This window comes from Triturus cristatus, chromosome 7 (genome assembly GCF_964204655.1).
Source record: "Triturus cristatus chromosome 7, aTriCri1.1, whole genome shotgun sequence".
Classification (NCBI taxonomy): Eukaryota; Metazoa; Chordata; class Amphibia; order Caudata; family Salamandridae; genus Triturus; species Triturus cristatus.
In genome coordinates this window covers 187691639-187704342 of record NC_140590.1, presented here as the reverse complement: position 1 = coordinate 187704342, position 12704 = coordinate 187691639, and positions in this window count along the sequence as shown.

The following is a 12704-nucleotide window of genomic DNA, read 5'->3' as shown; positions in this document are numbered from 1 at the left end:
ATCAGCCACCTCCTGTCCTTTATAGGCCTACCTGCTGCAGGGTCTGAAGTAGCTCCTTGAGAAGTTAGAGGTGTTCTTCCCTGCTGGAGAAAAAGACAGGATGTCACCTATGTAGGCAGCACAGAATTCTTACTTCTCCCACCTAGGACCTTGTTCACCAACCTCTGAAAGGTGGCAAGGGCATCCTTTAAGCCAAAGGCCATCGCCATGAGCTGGAATGGATGCTCTGGGGTCAAGAATGCAGATTTCTCTTTCACCCCCCTCAGTCAAAGCAATTTGCCAGCACTCTGCTGCAGGATCAAAACTATTGCGAAATTTGGCTGCATCCAGCCTGTGCATGAGTTTACCTGCTTGGGGGATGGGGAGAGCATCAATGTTGGTGACTCAATGAAGTCTCCTATAGTACACATAGAACTTAGGTTCTGGAGTGGTACCTGGGGTGGCAGCTTTTGGTCCCAGCACCACTGGGCTGGACCAGGGACTGCTGGAGAGCTCATTCAAGCCTAGGGGTAGCATCTTGGATTCCTCCTCTTTGATGCCTTATTTCTTGTCTGGTGACCTGTTAATTTTGTTTTTAACAGGCATACTGTCTCCAGTATGTTCTGGGTACATAAATGTTTGAGCCCAGGGGTGAGTGAGAACGGAGAAGAAAACTGCTCCAGTAACTGGGGATAATCATTCTACTGTTATGGGGAGAGGTTAACACCCTCTTTTGACTCATTGTAGGTCTGGGTAGACAGAAGGTCAGTGAGAGGTTCAGTCTTCTGTTACAGATGGTCATCTGTCACCAAGAGCATGGTGACTTCAGATCTCTCAAAATGATGCTTAGGCAGTTTATGGGGAGCACCCTTAAGCAGTGTCTAGGGGTCTTTAAATCCACAGGTATGTGGCATCCCCTTTCGCTCTTTTACTGCATACAGGCCTGTCCAACAGTCTTGGAGAGCTCTGGGCTCAACAGGCTCCATTACTCACACCTTTTGGGCAGGCTGAAACTACGCCAGAGTGGTCTTCTGGTCGGACCAAAGTTTCTTCACTTCTTAACTGGCCTCAAGATTTTCTTTTGCTTTTATCCAGAAGCATTGCATCAGGTTTCAGAGAGTAAGCTTGTAGCTGACTACATCTAAAGGGGGTTCACTGACAGCTTGCCCCCACCCCTCTCTCACTAGGTTTAGGGATCCCCTTACAAGTTGGCCATAGAGGAGCTCAAAAAGGCTATACCCCAATCCCCTTCTGTGGCAACTCCCTGTATGCGAACAACGGGCATGGCAAGAGGACACCCCACTTCTGCCTCGGGCAGGCCCATTATCATGCCTTTCAGGGTCTTTTTGAATCTTGCAACAATCCAATTGGTTTGCGGGTGGTAGGGTGTGGAGAACCTGCAGATTACTCCAAACTAATTCCTCATTGACTCCATGTACACTGACATGAAGTTAGTGCCTCCGTCAGACACTACATCTTTGAGGAACCCCAGTTGAGTACAAATCCCCATCAGGGTCTTAGCCAATGCAGGCGCAGTCACTGACCTCAGAGGGATGGCCTCTGGGTACAGTGTGGTATGGTCTACCAAGACCAGGCTGAAGCTGTTGCCTAAGGCTGTCTTCAGGTCCAAGGGACCAACAATATTGATGCCCTCCTTTCAAAGGGAGTCCCAGTGATAGGCAAATGAGCCAGGGGGGTCCTCAGCTTTTACCCTGATTTCCTATTGGCCTTGCAGGTGGGAAAGGACCTTTGGAATGTGTCTGAAACGGTCTTAATCTGGGGCCAGTAGAAGTGGGAGGCAAACCTGACAAAGGTCTTGTCATGCCACAGATGTTCTGCCAGTGGTTATCACGAACCACCTCACTAGGAAGGTCATGTAACACTGGGGGATCACAAGCACACAGGCTGCCCCAGGTCCAGGAACCCTAGGCTCAATTTATAGGATGTCATTCTCCCAGTAGATAAGGTGATCTCCAGTGGCATCACCTGCTGCCTGGGACTCAGCCTGCTGCATCCCTGGTGGGCCCCGCCCCAACTTGCTATGCAACAAGTTCAGCAGAGTAGAAATGTCCTCCTCTGTAGGGTAGGCTTCCTTAGGTGCACCATCAAACTGTACAGTGTGAACTTCAGGGGTTGGTTTCCCACACTCCTTGCTCTTCCTCTTCTTGGCACCTGCTGGTTTTATTGTTCCAGGCTTCCTGGACTCCTCTCTTAGGCAGTCATGGACCTTAAAGTCATACAGACCCATTCAGGTGAGCCCAACATCTACAGGTGTGACCTGAGCAGCTGTGGATCCTCTGCTAAGGCGGAGGAGCATCACCCACTGCTCACTGAGCAGTTTAAAAGGGAAAAATAAAATGATAACACAGCGTTATTTTATTTTACTGTACTGGCTCATTTGGTTGGGGGAAGTTGGGGCTGGGCTGCTGAGAGCTGGGGGAGGAATGGTAGGCACTTTCTAAGTGCACAGGACAGGTTGGCTGGCCGTCTTGGGCTGGACAAACTGTCATGCACACTTTACATGTTTTCCACCAGGCTGCATTGCACAGCCTGGGTGGTGAATCTGCACAGCCTCCCATTCCATCTCTGAGCGCCAAACCACAGTGCTCATACCAATCACAATGTTGCTGTAAGTCAGTGTTGTGGTTGGCTAGGTGATTCTGGGAGGCTGTGTGCTTTCTGAACTGCTGCTGTAGAAGAGGAGGCAGCTGACGGCACCCAGGTATGACCTTTCATTTATTTTTATTCCCCCCTCTGCTCTACCACCGTCGGTAGGTAGTAGCCACTACTGGACCTGACCTCCATTCCTTCAAGACAGTATGCTCTAGGTCGTTGCCTAACAATCTAGAAGCATGGCAGGACTCACAGCTACCTTTAGAGAACCAGAGACCCTTAACCCTATTCAAAGAAATAAGAATCACTAGGTAGTGACTCCCGTGGATGTCTGCGTCTATGACCTGGTGGAATGTTTCAGGGAGGACCTTCTCTGAAGGCCCTAGATGACATCTCACAGCGGTCATTCTGGCCCCTGCATCTCTCAGAGGCTCCACCCTGTTACTGTTGATAATGACCCACTGCCTATAGTTAGAAGTTGTTGAAGGCATATGGGGTTTTGGCACCATCTCTCTATCTCCTTGGGATACTAAGTGAACCTCTGTCCTCTCCCCCAAACTAACTGAGACCACCTCCTCCCAAGTGCTACACTCCTTAACCCAAGTGTCTGCCCACTGGTGGGGGGCTGTGCCCCCTTAGAAAATTTGGTCTCATTTGGAGTGCCCATACTTTTAGCACTCAGTACAATGGTAGACTAACCCCCTCCCCCATCTGCTTGTCAAAAAACTGCTTCTTATTTGGTTCAGATTGGGAGTGGTTACTGTTACCTTGGGAATTATTTTGGGGGTCTTTAGAGAACTCTTTATTTTTATGTTTTTCTCCCCCCTCTTTCGTCTGGTGGGACCCCTGACCACCCTTCTGGTGCTCTCCCCACCCATATACCTTTTTGGACACTCGGGCTGACCCAAAAGTCAGCCTCTCTAGCAAACTCGCTGGAATCCGTGAGCTTGCTATCAATCAGGTGCTAGTGAAGCTCTGTAAAACAGATATTAAACATGTGCTCTCTCAGGGGCATATTTACAAGGAAATGGTGCAGTGCGGTGTCATATGGGTTAGGCCACTCCCTATTTACAATGCTAAGTTAGCACAACCGCGTTAGCTGTTAGAAAGCCATCTTGCCACTTCTGCTGCTTTTGCACGCGACATTGTTGTTACATGTTATTCATTTAAGAAATGCTAACTCGCCTTTGCCTCAAATGATTGTTATTGAAACATCCTTAACAGTTATTAGTGCCCTTGGTCTGTACATCATGTAAAGAACTGTTCTAGGACACTAGACGGTGCCTGATGTTCAGGGTGATCGTACCACTGTTTAGTCATAACATGCACGCAGCTGCAAATACCTGGAAGACGTTGGCTTTAATATTACAGAGCAGCATGTTTTTAGACACATTCGGAAGAAGAGCTGTTGCAGGAGAGACTAAGCTGATCCTGTGATGTGATTCCACTAAGCTGATCTATACGGTATGGGGTCCCCTATGCAAGCCTAAGAGACTTTCTATTAGTCTAATAATAACCTATTAGTTGCTAGAGAAAGGAGGGTGGTTGCTTTCCACTGTCATTATTATTATGATTGCTCCTTTCATTTTGTATGGTATTGTAACAATGTCGCTTGTTCTGGGTTGTCTGTACATTGGGACCGCCGAGCTAAATCTCGGTTAACGAATGGGACACTAAGCTAGTCGGATAAGGGGTTCTTGGTTCTGAGGGAAGTTTCTGGTACACCACAATTCTCTAAGGTTCTGGTTTCCTGCGCATAGTTCTGTGCATAAGCAGAATCCCTGCAACAGCGGAGCTGTGTCAAATTTGGTAGCGCCAAGCTCTCACATTTCCAAAATGCAGTGATGTGCCATAGTTATTCAAATATGGCACACCCCTGTGTTTTTCCTAGTGCTGGCGCTGAAAATTGCTTCCTAGCGCCAACACAGGCACCCTTGCATCATAGTGTAAAGCTGCCTGCGTTGCACATAAACAATTGATAATGGTGATTTGTTACTTCTATATGTGCTGCATTCTGCAGTACACACAAAAGGAGCAAATCATCATTATTTAATGTCTGTGTGTGTGCAGGACGGGACACCTTCCTTCACATAAACAATCATAATGGCGTTTTGTTCATTCTATGTGTGCTGTAGACTGCAGCAAACATAGAAAAAACAAAATGAAGTAGAAATAAAAGTATTTCTCCTCATTGGGCCATTCTAACACCTGCTATTGCTTGGCATTTGTTTTTGGCGCTGCCTCATATTTACACATCCTTCTAAATCTGGAGCAGCGTCAAAAAGTAATAAGTGTTGCTGTGGAATGCCCACAGCAACACCCATTGCATGACCCTTTCAGACAAAGTGATGCATTTAAAGGGGCTGTATTTACAAAGTGGAGTTAAGCTACTCAAAGTGGCTTAGCACTGCTTTGTAAATATGGAGCAGGGCATAGCACCGCCAGAACGTTGGTAAAAGTGAGGTTCTCGTGGCGCTATCCCCTTGTAAATATTCCCCTCAGTATCAGATTAAACAAGCAAGTACAATTATCAACTTTGCTGCCTCATACCCAACCAATCATTGTCTTCCTGGCATAATCAAGGAATTTAAAACAAGACTGGCTCTGCAGCTTTTGGCTATCCTTAAATCTCATGCAGTACTTCTCTGAGGTGAGTCCAAACTTGGTGACGAGGATGGTTTTCATTGGGATGTGCTTCATCTGGTCCCCAACCTCCAGTGTAAGCAAGGTATCCCTCCCGGCTGTAGACATGTGTTTCCAGACTGACGCCCCACAAAACTCTTCTGGAACTTTGTGTATCTTAAGGGCCACCTCAAGCAGAAAAACACTTGTCTATGCCATCCCCTACCAAAAAACTGGATATGTGAACATTTTTGTTCCCTTCAGACACTGTGGCTATGCTGCCACTATTGTCGTTGGACTCTGCTTGCCTAGCACTTATGTCCAGCTCTCTGAGGATCCTTAAATCAGACATGTTTTTCTCCTCTGCCCCGTCAGTTTCTTTACCTCCATCTTAAGGTTGGCCATCTGCAGCCTGAACGCCTTGTCAGCTTTCTTGACTGCCAGCTCATCTGGGAACAGACCATGTGATAATACAGTGCTTCATTCTCTGGCAGGGAGTTCAAAGGTAGGGATTGAGTCCCCTCTCTCATCCGAGTGCTGCATTTCAGGGTCTGCACCCAGGTCCTCATTTTGCCCCTTCACATCATCTTCCTCGTCTGCTATAACCACTAATTGGTGGACTTCCACCAAGACCTTCAGCGCATTTTGGATTCCAGCTTTCTGTTGTTCCTGTTGGCTAAAAGTCCCCTCACCCTGCAAAACTCTGAGTTCAGCCACAGTGTAGATATCCATGTTGGCAAGCTCAATCCTTTTAAGTAAGATTCCAGGCACAACAATCAAGTAGAACGAGGGTGAATTTGGAAAAAGCAAAAAGACTGATAAAGGAAAGTTTAAATTAAATCCGAAATGGTGTCATATTATTTAGCTGGGATTTTTAGTGTTACACAAAATGACTGAATGGCACTCCACAAACACACGTCCAAATTGAACCATTGACACCAATATGGAAATTGGGTTGCTGGTTGGGGGGGTGAAATCCTATTCAAACAACTACCACAATTATTTTCAGTGGGAAACACAAGCAAACCCCAAATTAACCTGTGCTTAACCCTCTGGTAGCTTGGCACAAAAGCAGTCAGGATTAATTTAGAGGTAATGTGTAAAGTATTTATAAACCCTGGGCAGTGAACTCCACTTCATTTGTGGAGTTTGCGGAGTTCTTCACTCTCCACAGAGCACACGGAGTTCCCCAAAACTCTGCGAAGCAGTGTTTTTTCTCTCTTGTGCTCGTGGCGCTCGTCGTGTTAATCACTGCAGAGTAACTGTTCCCAAGAGTAAGTACTAGCCCATTTGGCAGCGTGAAGTATAGGTAAAGAGCCACAGTAGTGGAAAAAATGCCTATCTTTCTCAGTAAATAAAGGCTGGATGCAGGGGAAATCCTCCAAATTGGAGAGTTGCCTTCACACACCCATTAAGGTGTCATGCTTCATCATTGTGTGTTGTGCTCCTTGTGGGGGTGGTGCCGCAGTCCCCACGGGCCCAGCGAGAGGGCTTTTTGGTAGAGATCTTTTTTAGAGGAACGCCGCAGTGGTGACTGCGGGTGTGTGGGGAGTGTGCAGGTGAGTTAAAAATAACATAATGGTACCCTAGGTAGTATTTACTAGGGGTGGGCGGAATTTGCGTAATCGCGTTACGCAAATCTCCGCGAAACGGTAAAAAATCTCCGCGAACACGCAGAAATTCCGCGAACACGCGGAATTGCTTGTTCGCGATACTTTTTTCCTGTTCGCGATCACTGTTTGCGTGCTCGGGGTGAAATATCTCGCGAACACGCATATTGAGAACGCGAGCAAGCAAAAAATTTCGCGAAGTCGCGGAACGCAGATTTTTGGGCAATTTCGCGTTCTCCGCGGAACGCGAAATTACCCAAATTACGCAAATTCCGCGAACGGAACGGAATTTCCCGCCCAGGCCTAGTATTTACTCTTGGGTCCGTTCGATATAGTTAAAAACAGGCAAAGAAGGAACTTGTGTACCCTGCTATCAGTGAGAAGGGTTTGTTCGTTCTTGCAATTTGAGTGAATAGTGATAAGGTTAATTGTCAGGTCGACATGTTTCACGCCTATTTGGTTCCAAATGGATCCTATGGCGTTTCATCCGGACCAGGAGAAGATAAGAATAGAAAATTATATAGCTCAGGGGTTCGAGAAAAACACCCAATACACCCTGTTATGGTGACCTGATTCAGGTAAGTAGTCTGAGCGTATCTGCACCCAATCGATATTGACCACTCTTATGTGTAGATCCAACCCCAAGTGTTACCCGGGGATGCCTCGGTGGCGGGGGTACGGTTCAGGAGGTAACATTCACCTTCAGGTACTTAGCATTCATACCTGCTCTCAATCTCTTGCCAACTTTGAGCTATTGGCATTGTAAATGACAATTCCTTTTATTTATGTGTTTTGAAAACCTGCAGTGGAACAAAAACACATACTTTGTACTTATAGTCCTGGCTTACGAGAAGCAAGGCTGGCAATAAAAGAGGTGCAGGTACTGTCAGCCTTGCTTATCATAAGCAAGGAATATAATTACAAAGTGAGATTTTATGCACCACTTGCAGGTTATCAAAACACATAAATAAAAGCCATTGCCATTTACAATTCCAATAGCTCAAACTCTCGCAAATGTGACACCTAGTGCATTGCTAATTCTTATTTATTTTGGAGTCGAGCTGATGTATGTGGTGTGGATTAAAATTATGTGAATTTGATTGGAATTGCTGTGGAATTGAGTGCAGTGGAATTGTGTGGTGTGGAGTGGATTTGTGTAGTGGAATTATGTGGCATTGTAGATAGGGGTGAGAGCTGCAGAAAATAGACAGGAAGACAGAGAGGACTAGGCAGTTTTTGCATGAAGTGCAGAATGAACTCCAGAGGAGCAGAAAGTGGGTGAGAAATACAGAGTCAGATGGTCTGAGAGTAGAGCAATAGAATAGAAAGAATGATACCCAAAAGAAGCTCAAAGGGTGACAAAGTAAGAGAAACAAAAGAGAGAGAGAAAGAGCAAGAAATTGTGTGCGTGGGTATGTGCTTGAAAGAGAGAGACAGCAGAAGCTAGAGAGAGAATGAGTGAAACTGTGAGAGGGGGCACATATAATGCATGTAAGAATGAGAGTGACTACAGGAGACATTTAATGAAATAGTGGATGAGTGCCTGGGTGAATGTTAGACATAGAAATAGAGAAGGCAGAAGAACAGAGGTGGAGAGAAATAAGATCAGCAGAGAGGAAAAGAAATAGCAGAGAGGGAAAAATGGTGAGAGGAGGAGTGGGACGAGAGAAATAGAGGAGAGAAAGAGGAAGAAGAGAAATAGAGGGGAGAAAGAGGAAGAAGAGAAAGGGCGAAAGAGAACGTGCGTAACGGAGAGAAATGAATATATGGGAATGGTGACACTTCAGGAAAATACATTGAAACTAGGGTGAAAAAGCAAAGGAGAGAAAGGGAAAACTGACTGAGTAGCAAAATGTGAACTTATGTTTGTCAAGAAAAAAGAGAACTCTTGAGAACTTAAAGGTTAGCTAATGTTAGAAATAAAAAGTAGAAAGACAGGAGAAAAAATATGGAAGATACCCAATAGGTAAAGTTAAGGGACACCCATTTTAGCAAAATTAAAGCAATCTATAAAAGAGTGAGAAGACTGAGGGCAAGAAAGAGAGGGGTGAAAGTAAACAAGAGCGTTATTATAGGAAGGCAGAAAGAGAGCAAGAGAAATGAAGGAATAAAGGTCAGAGGAAAAAGATAGGAAAAAGAGAAAAAAGGAAAGTGTGCGCCAGAGAGAATGAGAATAAGATGGAGAGAAACATAACAAGAAGGAGACAGGGATTAAGGAAGATGAGAGAGACGGATGAAGGAGAGAGTTGTTAGGAAGACAGAAAGAGGGAAGAGTAGACGAGGAAGAGAAATTAGATAGGTATTAGAGAGAGGGCGCAGAAGAAAACCTGCATGCAACAATTAAACTTATAACAAACACAGCATAACACATTCTTCCGGTAACTCTCACTTGACCAATTTGAAGGAGTTAAATGTTGGTGTATTCCGCAAACAAATTCAAAATAGTCGTTTCTATAAAATAAATATGTAACTGTACTGGTTTTCTGTCGCTTAAGTTCAAAAATGGTAAACAAAGAAAAAATATATACCACATAAATAATAGGTGAAAACGGCCACTTCCGTTTTTTTCTTTACTCTGTCACAAATGTGTGTCTTCATCTGAGAACGTCTTCTGTTTTTCACGTACATGCGTGTGGGTGCTTATTTTTGCTAATATGCTGAAATTAATAAAACAAGGTAGAGGTATCGACTACATTCCGAAATTGGCAGTCACGGAAATTGGAAATCCGGCAGCATAGGTATGAATAATTGTATTAGCCAATTAAGTAAATGGTGTTTAGGGAGCAATAACCTTAAACTACAGTTCTGAAATGTCATGAGGAAGGAGTCATGTTTTTGTTATCCTAATGAAGCACAGGGTAAAAAGAAACCGATTTCCCACGATAATTTATTGTGCATGTTAAGTGCTGATAACGTATGAGAATAAAAACTGGAGATGCGTTATTCTTTCCAGTCATTTCAGGTTACTGCCTACTGTTCTGGGGTGCTAAAGACACACCTCATGCACACTTCATCCATGCCCACCACCTACCTAACACTGCTAACAAGGAATTCACTACTGGCAAAGTACACACACCATTTTGCATAAATCATCAACTGACAACAAAATTGTTAGATCATCCCTGTGCATTTGACCATTACAGTGTTTTATCACGTGCATCGAGATAGCAGTTATTAATCCTTAACTGTGCAATAGCCCACTGTCACGTGGCATACCTTCATACTTCTAGCCAGTACTGACTTTCTGGCTATACAGAACTTTGCATGCTTAGAATTTAAAAAGAGGAACTAAAAACTCAAGAATGTGCCTTGCTGTGCAGGTTAAAAGGTCCAAACTGATAATTTTTAGTTTCTCTTGAAAAGGGGCAATTAGTTGTCTAAATTGCCATGGTTTTTCCACAGTAGTGGGGCAGAAATCAGGACAAACTAAAAATTCAACTCCTGCTGCTTTCCGCTGTCTGTCTGGCCTAGCTAGGTCAAATAGTGCCTGTCTGGCCAAATAGTTAGAGAGGCATATCAATATAGCTCTAGGTCTTGTATTGGCCCGATTATGTTTGACTTGAAACGGGAATCTATGGGCCCGCAGTATCTCAGTTTCCCAAGACCATTGGGTTAGCTCAGGAAATGCCTCGGTGAAAAGTTTGACAACAAATTTGCAGGGATCTGCCCCCCAATCCCTTCGGGTATACCCAAAATTCTTAAATTATTCCGCCTCAGGCAGTTTTCCATGTCCTCGATCTTCCAGACTAAGTCATCCCTGTGGATTGTTAATGCTTCAGTGGTCGTCCTCTGCGCCACCATTTCATCCTCTAAAGTGGAAATACGGGTCTCTGCTTCCGTTATTCTGTCCCCGATTTCGGAACATGTTTTAGTCATCTGTCAGACAGAGTTCTGTCGTTTTCTGCAAGCACCTTGTGTTTTTAGACTTTTTGCCCGACTCTCTTCCCTATGGGCCATCATTGTCTCGTATATAAGAGTTAGGGAGATTCCTCCCCATTGCTCAACTGCCCCTCCCGCAGATGGCTGGCTTGAATCTAATTGACCACTAGCTTGATCTGATATCTGTGGAGTTGTTTTCTTGCGTATAGTCCCGATAGTATATACTCTATCACTACCTCTCAAGGTTTCTTCTTCCAAGCATATACTGCTAGTATCACTCCAGCGTCTATTTGATAAGTTAAAGAGGTCCTCGGATACCTGTAGGGATTCATCCCCCGAAGAGCTCGAGTGATCTGACAGTGAGAAAAAAGGACCCTCTATATCTGGCTCTTGTATATTGGTTGCCTCAGTCTCTGACCCTCCATTAGAGCCTCCTCTCTGTTCCTGGGGTAATCCATGATCAGCTGCTGCTGTCCAATTTCCAGGGCACACCATTTATCCAGGTCTGCCAATATTGGCAGGCCCCCACTACTCTGTCTATTTATTAGACCATTGGAGAGACCCTCGGATCTCTCCCTCACTACTCCTATTGTTTCGGTCAAGCTCATCGCTGTGGCCCCATTCAGCACTGCGCTCACCTCAACAGAGTTCTCCAAAGTCTCCCGCCTTCAGCGTTATTGATGCTCCGATTCTGCTTCCCTCTTCGCTTCGCCGACAAAATATTGCAGGAGTTAATTTCTTTTGGGCATCAGCATTGCTTCTTAGACTATCTTTTACAGTCGATCCACCTCGTTGTTTATTTGGATCTTTTTGGTCGGTTTGGTCGCTTCCCATGGCTTTAGCGAGTAGCGGTGTATTCCCCCCGGCAGCTCGGGTCTTCCCTGCTCTCGTGCTCCTAGGCGGCATTCCCTCTCGTATCGCTGCCAAGCTGAGGGTGTATACATGCAGCGCCAGGAACCGCCGCAGAGCACTCCGAAGATCGCAGGACCGAGACAGCAGCAATCGCGGAAAGCCAGCCAATGAAGGATGCCGCAAGGTAAGGAGCGCCCACAGCATTCCAAAATATCAATATTTCCTTCCTCTCACTCGGTCTCCTTGTAATTTTCTACCAATGCATTTCCAAATATCCATATGTCCTTATGTCCATATATCTGCCCATTAGCGCATCAAAGGTAAGACATGGAGAGTAGGCAATGAGCGCTTACTCGGCCGAGTGACCGGCCGCCATCTTGCCCTCTGAATTGATGGCGAAGGAGTGTCTGCAAGAGATTTAACACTAGGGAAAGAATTTATGTATATGTAAGAAAAGGTTATATGCAGATACTATAAGCAACAAATTGTTTGCGCTACTTCTCTAAGATAATTGACTGTGAATTGGTTTTTTGTATGTCTATGTAATTTTTACTACAAAGCTTAAAGGGTGTTTTTCTATGTGTACTACTTATGGGTGAGACAAAGGTAGAATGCATCGGAGGGCATGGGGGGTAGGGGTGGCAGCGAGGATATCCATCACAGTAGACCGTGGGGTCTATTAGCCTACATGTTGGGGAAGGGGGGGTCGCCTTCCGCTGGCAGGGGAGGCAGAATAGGGGAGGGGGGTGGTTTTCAAGCATTGGGGAGGGGGGAGGCTGCCAGAGGGGGTGTGTGTGTGGTGGTAAAATTGGTAATAAAAGTCAGTAACTGTTTTAAGATTTATGAAGGAAAGATAGAAAGAGAAAAAGGCAACCAAGAAGGGCAGGAAAGGTTATATATCGATCAAAACCAGGTTGACGGCAGGTTTAACAATGTGCACATTTAATGTGCGGGGTCTTAACGATAGGGGGAAGCGGCAAAGAGTAGCCTATGAAATAAGGAACATGTCACCCGATATAGTTTGTATCCAAGAGACACATGTTCCTTGGAACAAACACAACTTTTTGAGAGAGCTTGGTTTGGAGATGCAGGTGTGCACCACACAAGGGACCACTACTCGTGGGTTCGCTATACTCTCTAAAAAGGGTC